The following is an 11,565-nucleotide window of genomic DNA, read 5'->3' as shown; positions in this document are numbered from 1 at the left end:
TTGAGGGATAAGGACATGCCATGTCTCCCTTCATAAGACATACTTCCTTCACTACACACTCTCCACTATACACTTCCTCCACTATACACCCTCACAGCTTTTACTCAAAGACAAGGCTGAAGTGTTTTTTTTTTTTTTTGAGATGGAGTCTCACTTTGTCACCCAGGCTGGAGTGCAGTGGTGCCATCTCAGCTCACTGCAGCCTCCACCTCCCGGGTTTAAGTGATTCTCCTGCCTCAGTTTCCTGAGTAGCTGGGATTGCATGTGCCCACCACGATGCCCAGCTATTTTTTTGTATTTTTAGTAGAGACAGGTTTCACCATGTTGGCCAGGCTGATCTTGGACTCCTGACCTCAAGTGATCCACTTGCCTTGACCTCCCAAAGTACTGGGATCACAGGTGTAAGCCACTGCAGACACTATCTCTAGCCAAGCCTGCAGTTTTAAAATGAACTGGGTTGAGTCTTAAATAATGAAATAAATCTATCTTCATGACAGTATGTGACTGAAAAGTTATGAAGTAGTCTAAGATATTATTTCAGGAGCTTCTCATCCCATAGGAGATGGGAGCTTGACAGGATTGTTGGTCACATTTACTGGAAATAGAATTGTATCATGTTCAGGTCTAGCGTGGAGACTCTTCACCAACCTCCTTTCATCTCTTTGTCTGGGTCCTCCTTCCCTCACCTGAAAAATCTCTTAGTAGCAAGTCTAGTTATTTCATCTTGGTCATCCAACCATGAAAGACTTGAGGGACTCCAGTCCATGGAAACACTGAGATTAAGCACTGTTGATAAGATAACAGACCTGAGTTCTGGAAAACAAACATTAATTTATTAAACTTGCCAGTCAAGTGAGCCCTGCATTTGGGAACAGTTCCCCCAGCTATGCTTGAGCAGAGCTAATACATGTTACTAGGGAAGCACAGATGGTTCTGATTAACAGAAGTGGTGACAAGGAAACTGATGGACTCCTAGACCAAGACAGAGCTGCTTTAACACACTCAGCATTACATCTGTCTTAGGTTAAAGCTGGTTTATTTTGGTTTTGCAGGTCCTGATATGATTTCAAACAGCAAAGTTTCTCGAGGGAAGTGATTCTAATGCATAAGGCTCTTCAATACTATGTCCTTGATGCTGATTTGATTTAAAGAACATGATTATTAAGGCTGTGTCCTTGATGCTTGCTAGCAGAAGCCCTTTAACAGTTTCACAGCACGACAACTGTATGTGAAGGAGGCAGGATATGCAGGGGAGGTGGGGGAAGCCTGGCTAGGGACGGTGGCAGGCAGCAGAGAGAAACATGTTGAAAAGAGATCCTAGACCACAGCCACATAAATGTGCTTGTGCGAAAGAATGGAGAGGGGAATGCTTGCCCTCGCCTGAAGGCAGGGTGGACACTGGGTCTCCACCGCATCCCCCAAGCTTTGCATGGTACCTGGCACGGGGCAAATGCTCTCTAAGCATTCGTTGGATGAATGAATGAATGATAGGAAGATGGGGAAAACAGTCTGACAGGAGAACAATTTAAGACAGTGAAGGGTTCAAGGCCTGAGGCTGTGGCTGGGAGAAGATGATGAGAGCTTAGGTTCCCTGGCCTGAGTCATTCCTGAGACACAGATTTCATAGCCCCTTGCCCCTAATACATTCACACCAAGTGATGACTGATGTCAGGGTGAACTTTGCTTTCACAGAGGAGTTGTAGGGAGGGGTGAGGAGTGGAGAGGAGAAATCACTGGATTCTAGGTTCCTAAAGGGGTTGATGGAAAATGAGTGAAAACAAGTCCCCCTGTCTTTTTTGAACCACTGTACACTTAACCTGCTCCAGGTACTCTGCTAGACCCTTCAGACACTATCTCTAGTCCTTATAGCAAGCCTCTGCAGTTACAGTAGCGAAACCCGTATTACCAACCAATGAGGGAGGGGCCTGTGACTTCCCTAGGCTCGCATAGACGATAGGGACAGGCTGACGTCATAGCCCACTCTGTCTTGCTCCTTGAGACCCTTGATGCCACTCTCACCTGAAGTCCACAGGCAAGGTGGGATCCAGAGAGCCAAGCTGGGATCCAGAGAGCCCTTTGTCCAGGCTGCCCTGAGCGTGACATTAGGTAAAGAGGATGAGGCTGGCCCTCCCGACCTTGGTGCCCACCAGGTCAGAGGTCTGCTGTTCCAGGGTGCTGGCTGCTTCTCTTACAGGGTGGAACACACAGTGAGTGCAAGCCCAAGGAAGCAAGAACTTCAGTTCTTCATTCTTTTCTTGCTTTACAGAAAAATTTAGTGGAACTTGAAAGCCTGATCATAAAGTTGACCGAACGAGAATTGCGCTAAGGTAATTTTGAAAAGGAAGAATATTCCACAAGGAATGCAGGAACTCTTGGGTTATCTTCTTACTTCAGATATAAAAATATCCATAAAGCTAGAGAATGAAACAATAGTGGCACATTTTTAGGTAGCAATTTGGTATATTTATCAAAATTGACAATAAATAAGAATTTTGTTTTTAAGAACTATTCTGGAGAAAAACTAAAAATGTGTATGTAGAGCTGTGTATTAGGGTGTTCATTGCAGCCTTGTTTGTAAGAGTTTAAATGTGGAAATGTTCCAGATTTCCATCAGTACGGTAGAGCTTAAATTAATTACGATACGGTCACACCATAAATACCATGAAACCATGAAAAGAAATTAAGCAGAGCCAAATATGCTGACTTGAAAGGACCTGAAATATATTTGGAATGGAGGAATGAAAAAAGCAAGTCACAAAACAATATTATGCAATTATGTTACAAACACATCGGAATATATTTGGAAGGATGCACACAAACAATTTTTAGTGACAAACTTTGCAATTAGAGAAAAAGTCAAGGGAGGGTCTTACTTTTTGATATACTTCTATGTGATTTTCCTCTTTTATAAAGAGCATATTCATGTGTCAATTGTGTATTTAATAAAATGATAATGTGGGGAAGCAGAATCTGGATATTTAGGAAACGAGAAAGACAGACAAATTAAAGATAATTTCAGGTTTAATCCTACAGGTGAGTTGACATGAAATTTAATGGACTAGATAGAACCCATTGCTATCACTGGTATGGGCCACTTATTTGAAGGGAGAATATCTTTGAGCCCTAGTTAGAGTCAAATTTTTGTGGCCAAAGAGATCATAGTGCCCAGAAGTATTCTGGGAGCAGTTAAGAATATGTTTATTGCAGCCAAATTAAATGGGGTCTTAGTGGCTATGATCGAAGAAGTTAGTACATGAAGAAAGGAAAAAATGCAATAGGCTGAAATTGCTCCAGCAGCAATAAGGAAGGGAGTATCCCCTGGAAAAGTATCAGGAGGCTGTGCAGCACTGCAGGTGGGTAAGAGGAGAGAGCTACCTGTCATAGCTGCAATTAATATAAGATTATTCTCTTATCCAGCAGAAACATGAGCTTGATGCCTTTTAAGAAAATTAAAATATGACTTAATTGCCTAGTAAAAATTATGAGTATGATAGAAGTATGAAGCCTAAAAAGAAACATTTCTTCTTAATTCCTGCTTCTAATTCTATACCCATTCCCATTAATCACCACTGTTAGAGTTTGGTGTGAATTCTTCCAGAGCATTTAGGCTCATATATATGTACACAAACACACATAGAAGCACACTCACACACAATGACATGTGTGCAGAACTAAAAAAAAGCTAAATATTTTACTAATGCATTCTCATTCTGAGCCTCAACAGGAGGCTATGCCCACAGAGCTGGCTCACCAAATTTTGGAGCTCTTCTTTGTGTTTCTTTATGGAATGCTCTGTGGCTGCTCTGGAGAACTGACTCTTCCTGAGTGTTTTCACCAGAACACTTGGGAAAGCAATGCAGGGTGGTTGTAAGTGTTACTGAGGGGGCAGATGTTGATTTGGATTTAGAAGAAATGGGATGCAGGAATTTTAGATTTGGGTAATTTGCAGTGCAGTGAGTTTAAGAAATATGGATTTGAATATGGGTTTTCACGCTATCTATATAAGCTTAGGAAAATCACTTAACCATTTAGAACCTCAGTTACCTTGCTTATAAAGTGAGAGTACAATGGTGCCTACCTTATTACAAGGGGGTTCTGAGGACTAAAGAGGCAATGCTTACAAAATGTTTATCACCTTGCAAAGCATGTACTGAATGATCAATAAAGTAAGCTGCCTTTATTTTATTTTATTCCGGTTCCAGGTCACTTTTAGGCCACTTTTGAACACTTAGAGTCCTCTTCTAGCCCTTCTGAAAATTGCTTTTCCAAAGGCTTGACTTGCTTGCCTTTATTTTCTGATCTAATATTTATGCACCTTTTCTACTTTTAATCTATCATGTTTGCTTCAATATGCCAAGACTCCCACATGGTGTTTTGAAAATGAACCAAGAGGTAGGGCGCGGTGGTTCACGCCTATAATCCCAGCACTTTGGGAGGCTGAGGTGGGCAGATCATGAGGCCAAGAGATGGAGACCATCTGGCCAACATGGTGAAACCCGTCTCTACTAAAAATGCAAAACAATTAGCTGGGCGTGGTGGCGCATGCCTGTAATCCCAGCTACTCGGGAGGCTGAGGCAGGAGAATTGCTTGAACCTGGAGTTGGAGGTTGCAGTAAGTCGAGATCACGCCACTGCACTCCAGCCAGCCTGGGTGACAGAGCGAGACTCAGTTTCAAAAAAAAAAAAAGAAAGAAAGTGAACCAAGAACAAACCAAAATGCTTCACACACAACTTCTTGGACTTTTCTTAAATTGAGTTATAGTTGATCATTTCTTGCATTTTAAACAACTTTCTTGGTTGATTTAGTGGCACAATTTTCCAAATTGATATTTGGTTTTTGACATCAAGGGCTAAAGAGTTTCCTTGCTTTTGGACTTGTGGAAATTTAGCTGTTTTTGTGCTTGTGGTCACTAGCTGACTCTTGACCCCACCAGCCCATATAGAATTGTCCTATATCAATTTGATGTTAGATTATGTCTTAGTTGCACATCTAAGTGTTCTGTCAATTTATTTATTCAATAAATCTTTATGAGTGACCCTGAGTGTCAGGAATTGTATTATGTTTCAGGGATAGAGTGGTAATAGAGACAGCCCCTTCTTCCATGAAATGCAGAGTCCAGCAAGGCCTATACACATTAAGTGATGAATTATTAATGCAGTAGTGCTCTGCTAGGTGATATGCTGTGAGAGGGACCCAGGCAGGGCTCCCTAAGGGAAGTGATACTGATATGAGATCTGAAAGAGGAATGAGTAAAGTGAGAAGTAGAAGAATATTCTACCCAGAAGCAACTGCATATTCAAAGACCTGGACATAAGAGAAGTCTTGCGGTATTTGAAGAACTGAAATAAAACTAATGATTGCAGTGGAGAGCATGATGGTGTTGAGAGGTGAGGTGGGACTGAAGCCATATGAGGGATTTATTTCTTCCAGGAGTTTCCCTGACTGATTTCTGATAACAAGAGGTTACATAGTCTAGACTGTTGCTGAGTTTGCAATGATGACAACATGTTTGAACCTCCTTGAACACAGCAGTATTTTATCGCTCTTTGGTGACTAATGAAATTTTGTCTCTGGTCAAGTAATTGGATTCTTAGCATGACACATTTTATTTCAAGTCAAGAAGACACAAATATAAAAGACTAGTGACTGAATGCCTCGAGTTTATATAGAAATAAAAAGGACTTGGAACTAGAGAGTCTTTGTTTTGGATGGTCTTTCTGGATTTCCTTTGTTAGTCTTTGTCTTTTGTCTACTTTTTGTCTTCTTAAACTTTGTCTAAATGTTGTCAAACAGAACAAACAAAGCAAAAACAAAACAACAATAGATTCTGCTTCAGAGCTGTGAAGATCCAGGCAACTTTGATGCTTCACAGTTAAAATTTTCCTTTCAGTATCTGCACTTGCCATCGTCTCCAGCACCAGCAAAGGAGTGGTAAGAGCATCATGGTTTCCAAGATCCAACTTGTAAGGCATGTGGGAATGGGATACTACCTAAGAAGGAATTCTAGTCTTTTATTCTATGTAGAATTAAAAAAACTTATCTTTGTTAACTAAAACCCTTGACTGTTTAAAATAATATGATTTAGGATAATCAATAAATATATTTATAGAGATGCACTATATAGCATATCTGATATAAATGTTTAATTCATTCCTAGTGGTATGTATAGAGTTTCACCTATGGCTCTGTCTTGCCTTACTCAAAAAGCAGAACAATTTCTTTCTTAGAAAGAAAGCTACCAGTGCCCAGATGCCCACTCCTATTCTTTTTAGGGAACGATAATTTGTTCTCCTTTGAGCCCAGATTTCTCAGTGAATTCTCCAGTATGCTCACAGCTCTCCCTCCAGGTATTTTGAGAGCTTGGAGTCATAGTCCTGCATTTTTAAGGAAGCTGTGAAAATCCACATGAGCTCTCCTTTTCCAGCCGTAGAAAAAACTAAATAGTGTCCCAACACCACTGTTGGTTGAGAGTCCTTTGGATCTAAGTTTTCTTCTTCTGTATTCTTATGGGTCCTCGTGAAAAACAAATGTAAGAGAATAGCAGAAAATAAAATACACTGGCAGAAGGATTTTCAATGTTAAGAACTGGCCTATGACAAAACTGGCCATTTTACATCTTTGTCATATTTATAGGTTTACTTTTCTAATACTTATACTTTTGATTTGCGGCGGGGGCTTGGAGTCGGTAAGGTAGCCATAGACAGGAAGATTTGTACAATGATGGAAAGCTAATAAACACTTGAATTTTGTTAAAGAAAGATTCTCAAATCACAGTATATTTTTGGCAGTACAGAAAAGTATTCTTCTGGGGATAGAGGGAGTGTCCACATAAGTCAGAATGAAAATGAGCTGGGAAGGTGTGTAAATTTCCCAACTCTGGAATTTGTGGCAGCGAGAGCAAATAACTGCGGCTCTCCTGGCGCCTGGTTGCTCGCACCATGTCGAGGCCCAAGCACGCGAAATCCCAGCACAACATTTCGGAGGCGGACCAGGGCGAGCAGCAGCCGCAGCAGCCGACCCCCCCGGAGTTTGTAGATGTGGCCCCCGCGGTGTCGGCGGCGGGGGAGCTTGGTGCTCGGTGCGAGAAAACGCAAGTCTATGAGAAAATTCAAGTCTATCAGAAAAGTTCTTTAGCATCTTTGACTTCTTGGAACGTAAGAAAAATTGCACTAAAAATCCACCCGTCTTCATCATGAATGATGGCGAGGGTCCAGTGCCTTCAGAAGACATCTCTGAAGCTGTACTGAGCCACCAGCCACCCAGTCCAAGCAGTGAGGATGGCCACAGGGAGAATGGGAGCAGCTCAGGGGACATGAAGGAGAAGCTGGCCGTATCTAAAGACAGAGACGGCCCTGTCACCCACCCCCGAGTACATAAGATATTTACCCAAAGGCAAAGTGGCCAACACTAACGTGTCCTTGCAGGCACTATGGGGCACCAAGGTGGCTGTGAATCAGCGGAGCGCAGATGCCCTGCCTGCCCCTGTGCCTGGCGCCAACAGCATCCTCGAGCCGATACTGTGTCTGTAGCAGCAGAATCAGTTACAGCAGACCCAGCTCACCAAGCAGATCCGCATCCCGGTGAACACATGAGCCTCTCGCGCCTGCACTCCAGCGGGGCGGGGCCGACACCCTGAAGACCTTGGGCAGCCACATGTCCCAGCAGGTTTCTGCAGCTGTGGTTTTGCTCAGCCAGAAAGCTGGAAGCCAAGGTCTGTCTCTGGACGCCTTGAAACAAGCCAAGCTACCTCACGCCGGCATCCCTTCTGCCACCAGCTCCCTGTCCCCAGGGCTGACGCCGTTTGTCCCAAAGCCGGATGGGACCCGGCTGCTCCCAAAGGTCATGTTCCGCCTCCCCAGTGCTTTACATCCTCAGGCCCCGGGCTCGCTGCTCTTCCAGAGCCCTTTCTCCACTGTGGCGCTAGACCCAACCAAGGGAAGGGGAAGGGAAGCCACCGGACATCTCCGTGGTGGATGTCAAATCCAAAGATGATGCCGTCCTCTACAAGCACAAGTGTAAGTGCTGTAGCAAGGTTTTCGGGACTGATAGCTCCTAGCAGATCCACTTCCGCTCCCACACTGGAGAGAGACCCTTCGTGTGCTCTGTCTGTGGTCATCGTTTCACCACCAAGAACGACCTCAAGGTGCACTTTTGCTGACATCCCTAGGTGAAGGTAAACCCCCAGCTGTTGGCCGAGCTCCAGGACAAAGTGGCCACAGGCAATGGCATCCCCTATGCACTCTCTGTACCCCCCGCATAGATGAATCAAGTCTCTCTCTAGACAGCAAACCTGTCCTTGTAACCCCCTTGGTAGAGCTACCTGAGAATCCCTCTTTGGTGACTAACCCCAAGGACATCAAGGGTGGCCCCCGGCCAAGCAACTTGCAGCCTGGGCCTTCTCCAGAAAGTAAGGGTGGACCCATACATCCTGGGGTGGGACCAAACATAATTCCCAAAGGACTGGTGGCTTCCAAGGGAATGGGACCACCGACCCCAACGAATGTCTCATTTGCGACCAAGTCTTAAGCTGCCAGAGCTCCCTCAAGATGCATTACTGCATCCACAAAGGGGAGAGATCATACCAGTGCGAGATCTGTGGCCAAGTCATTTCTACCAAAGGTAACCTGAAGACACACCTTGGGGTTCACTGAACCAACACGTCCATTAAGACGCAGCATTCTTGCCCCATCTGCCAGAAGAAGTTCGCCAATGCCGTGATGCTGCAGTAGCAGATTCACCTACTCCAAGATGGATGGCTCCCAATCAGGTATCAGTGCAGATGTGGAAAAACCAGGTGCTACTGACAGCATTCCCAAAACCAGTTTCCTCACTTCCTGGAAGAAAGCAAGATTGCAGTCAGCTAAGCTAAAGAAGAACTTGCACGAAAGGTGAAATGCAGATGGAGTGAAATCTCTAGAATCCGCTTTTTTTTGTAAGAACTCATCCCCTCCTGTTTTGTTTTTCTTACTGATATGCAAATGATGTTTACGATGGTTGTGATCACAACCTCAGGCAAGTTCTACAATCACAATTGTTGCTATATTGCTTTGCAAAAAATTGAAAAATAAAAAAAAACCAAAACAAATACACACTATTTTTTTTTAAATTTCAGAAAGAAGTTTTGTTACTTGTGACAAACTGTATACATAGAGCCTTTGTACAACCTAGAATGACTTTTTCCGAAGACTGTTAACTATTTCAAGGTAGAACCATTGGAACTTACTGAACAACAGTGGAAAAGACAAATACATAGCCTAACTGAGGGGAGAGGGGTACTGTATACTTCTATGGTAACTGTATGCAGGTCTGTCATCTATTTAGGGACCTGTTTTATATGCCCCAACCCTGTCCTCATCTTATTGTTTGTTTTTTTGAATGTAATAATAAAAACAAACTACAAAAAACTAAGGTTGTAAAATCGAAAAATTGCTTCAGCCTTAGAACTTTAAGTAGGATGCCTTCAAATGGACTTATGCTAGTCCTTAGGGAGTCAATACGTGTGTTGTTGCTTATTTAAATACAGTTCAGTTGGAGCCCCGAGAGTGTCAACGTTTTCCTCACACTTCTTAGATGACTTCCTCTTCCTGAACTCCAGAAGAGGTGGGCACCTAAGCGGGGAATCTCAGATGACTTAATTTAGTTTGCCAGTGCCTACTTTATTGAAGAACTGGGTTTTCATTCTTGAGAAGAAACTCATGGAAGGGCATGTTTCCTATCACAGGTTCACATACTAATTTTTTTTTTGTTGAATTTCCTTCTATGACTTATGCCAAATAATTATGAAGATTTTTTGGTTTTCTTGCAGAATATTTCATGAAGGCTATGAAGCTGGAACAGGCAAGTCCTGGGTGTGAAAGCTTTAATTGATCTACCTCATTTATTTTTTAGTTTTCATAGACATAGGGTCTGTTTTCCTATTTTAAGACCACTAAAATATTCCCAGGCCCTGTCTAAAACCTAAGAGTTGATGTATTGGTGGGAAGAGCTGAACGTTCAAGATGGTTTTGTGATGTCTTTTTTTTTGCAATCTCCTTTTGTGCATGTAATATTGAGCAAATGAAACATTGCTCTTGGTTTAACAAGAAAGGAGAAAGAAAGAAAGACTAACTTCTGGGAGAAAAGTTTTTCCCTCTATGTGGAAGGCCCTGACTGAAATGTGGATCCAAGACTATTGGCCAAAGTATCGTCTTTTTGTTGTTGCACTTGACTTTAGGATTCCCTCCACCCCTGCTTTTTTTGGGCAAGTTGTGCCTTTCCTTCTGGAATTGTAAGTGAATACAACAATAGTACCTATTCACACTGTGAAGTGGATATTGTTACAGAAAACACACCAGTGGCTTTCTCAATGTTGAGCTAATAATGTCTTGTGAATGTATAATCTGTGGAGAAACCCCTGTAGTTGTACCTGCTGATGCTGTCTGTTGGTAAATGAATTTTGAATTTTTTTCTCCCCAGAAAAGAAAATGAGTGGGAAGAGAACCAAATAGTTAAGAACATGGTCATAAAGAGTCTAGATTTTGATGAGAGAACAAAGGAAGAGTTAGAAATAAGGTGTGAGAAATGATCATAGTATCTGGCTAGAAAGAAAGCCAAATTTGTTTGAATTTAAAGTGGACCAGAGGGACGAATGGTGTGAAAAGCAGTGTGACTGATGATATCTAGTAGGTAGCAGATGCTGATGGAGGGAGGGAGGGTAGACTGCATAGACAGGAAGGGCCTCAGTATAAGGTAAAAATGATTCATCATTAATAATGACTAATTTTTTTTTTTTTTAGCATAGGTGTTGTGGTGAAGGGACAAGTACAGGAGAAAGTATATAGTTATTTAATTATCTTTCCTAAATGTTGAAAACACACCTGTAGCCTTTATAAGATATAGTATTTTGTGAATTAGATGAAGAGTTTGTGCATGGATACTGTGGTGCCTACTAGGGCACCTTCTTCTTAGGTTCAATGAAATATTTAGACTCACATCATGACCACAGGCCCCCTTGGCCCCAGTCTACTTGAAATACTATAGGACAAGAACTATAGAATGTCAGAGGACAGTGTCAGGTGCTCCTCTGCTGTGGGAGTCCTTGCAGCAGTCTTTACCACCATCCACACAATTGTTCAGGAGCCATTCTCTGTGGCCCTGATTTAGAAGACTCCTGCCCCACAACAGCCAATACCTCTTATAAGAACTCCCATCAGGTGTTTATGGTTCATTTATAGTTCTGCCCAGTCCAGATGCAAGTTGCCAATAAAGAGTCATTATTATCATCAGTAATGTGCCAGACAACAGAGTTGACATCATTTTTATAAGGTTAGTTAGGGGACAGAGGGAGAAAGTTAACCAAAAGTCAAATTCTCAAGTAGAAATAAAAATGGTTAGCCCTTTACCTGCAGATAGCTAAAAAGGCTCTTGTACCTGTGAAACTATAAGACTGCCTAATGCCTCCCTGTGCTGTGCTATCCCAGCCCATACATCTTGGTAATTAATATGGTTTGGCTGTGTCCCCACCCAAATCTAATCTTGAATTTTAGCTTCCATAATTCCCACATGTCGTGGGAGGGACCTGGTGG

The 11,565-nt window shown here is 42.6% G+C and overlaps 1 pseudogene; it reads left to right on the top strand.

The window, feature by feature from the left end:
- The first annotated feature begins 214 nt into the window (after nucleotides 1–214).
- On the top strand, nucleotides 215–10,850 carry LOC471540 (sal-like protein 4; annotated as a pseudogene).
- The last annotated feature ends 715 nt before the right edge of the window (nucleotides 10,851–11,565 follow it).

This window comes from Pan troglodytes, chromosome 4, assembly GCF_028858775.2.
Source record: "Pan troglodytes isolate AG18354 chromosome 4, NHGRI_mPanTro3-v2.0_pri, whole genome shotgun sequence".
Taxonomy (NCBI): Eukaryota; Metazoa; Chordata; class Mammalia; order Primates; family Hominidae; genus Pan; species Pan troglodytes.
This window is presented reverse-complemented; position numbering and strand designations above follow the sequence as displayed.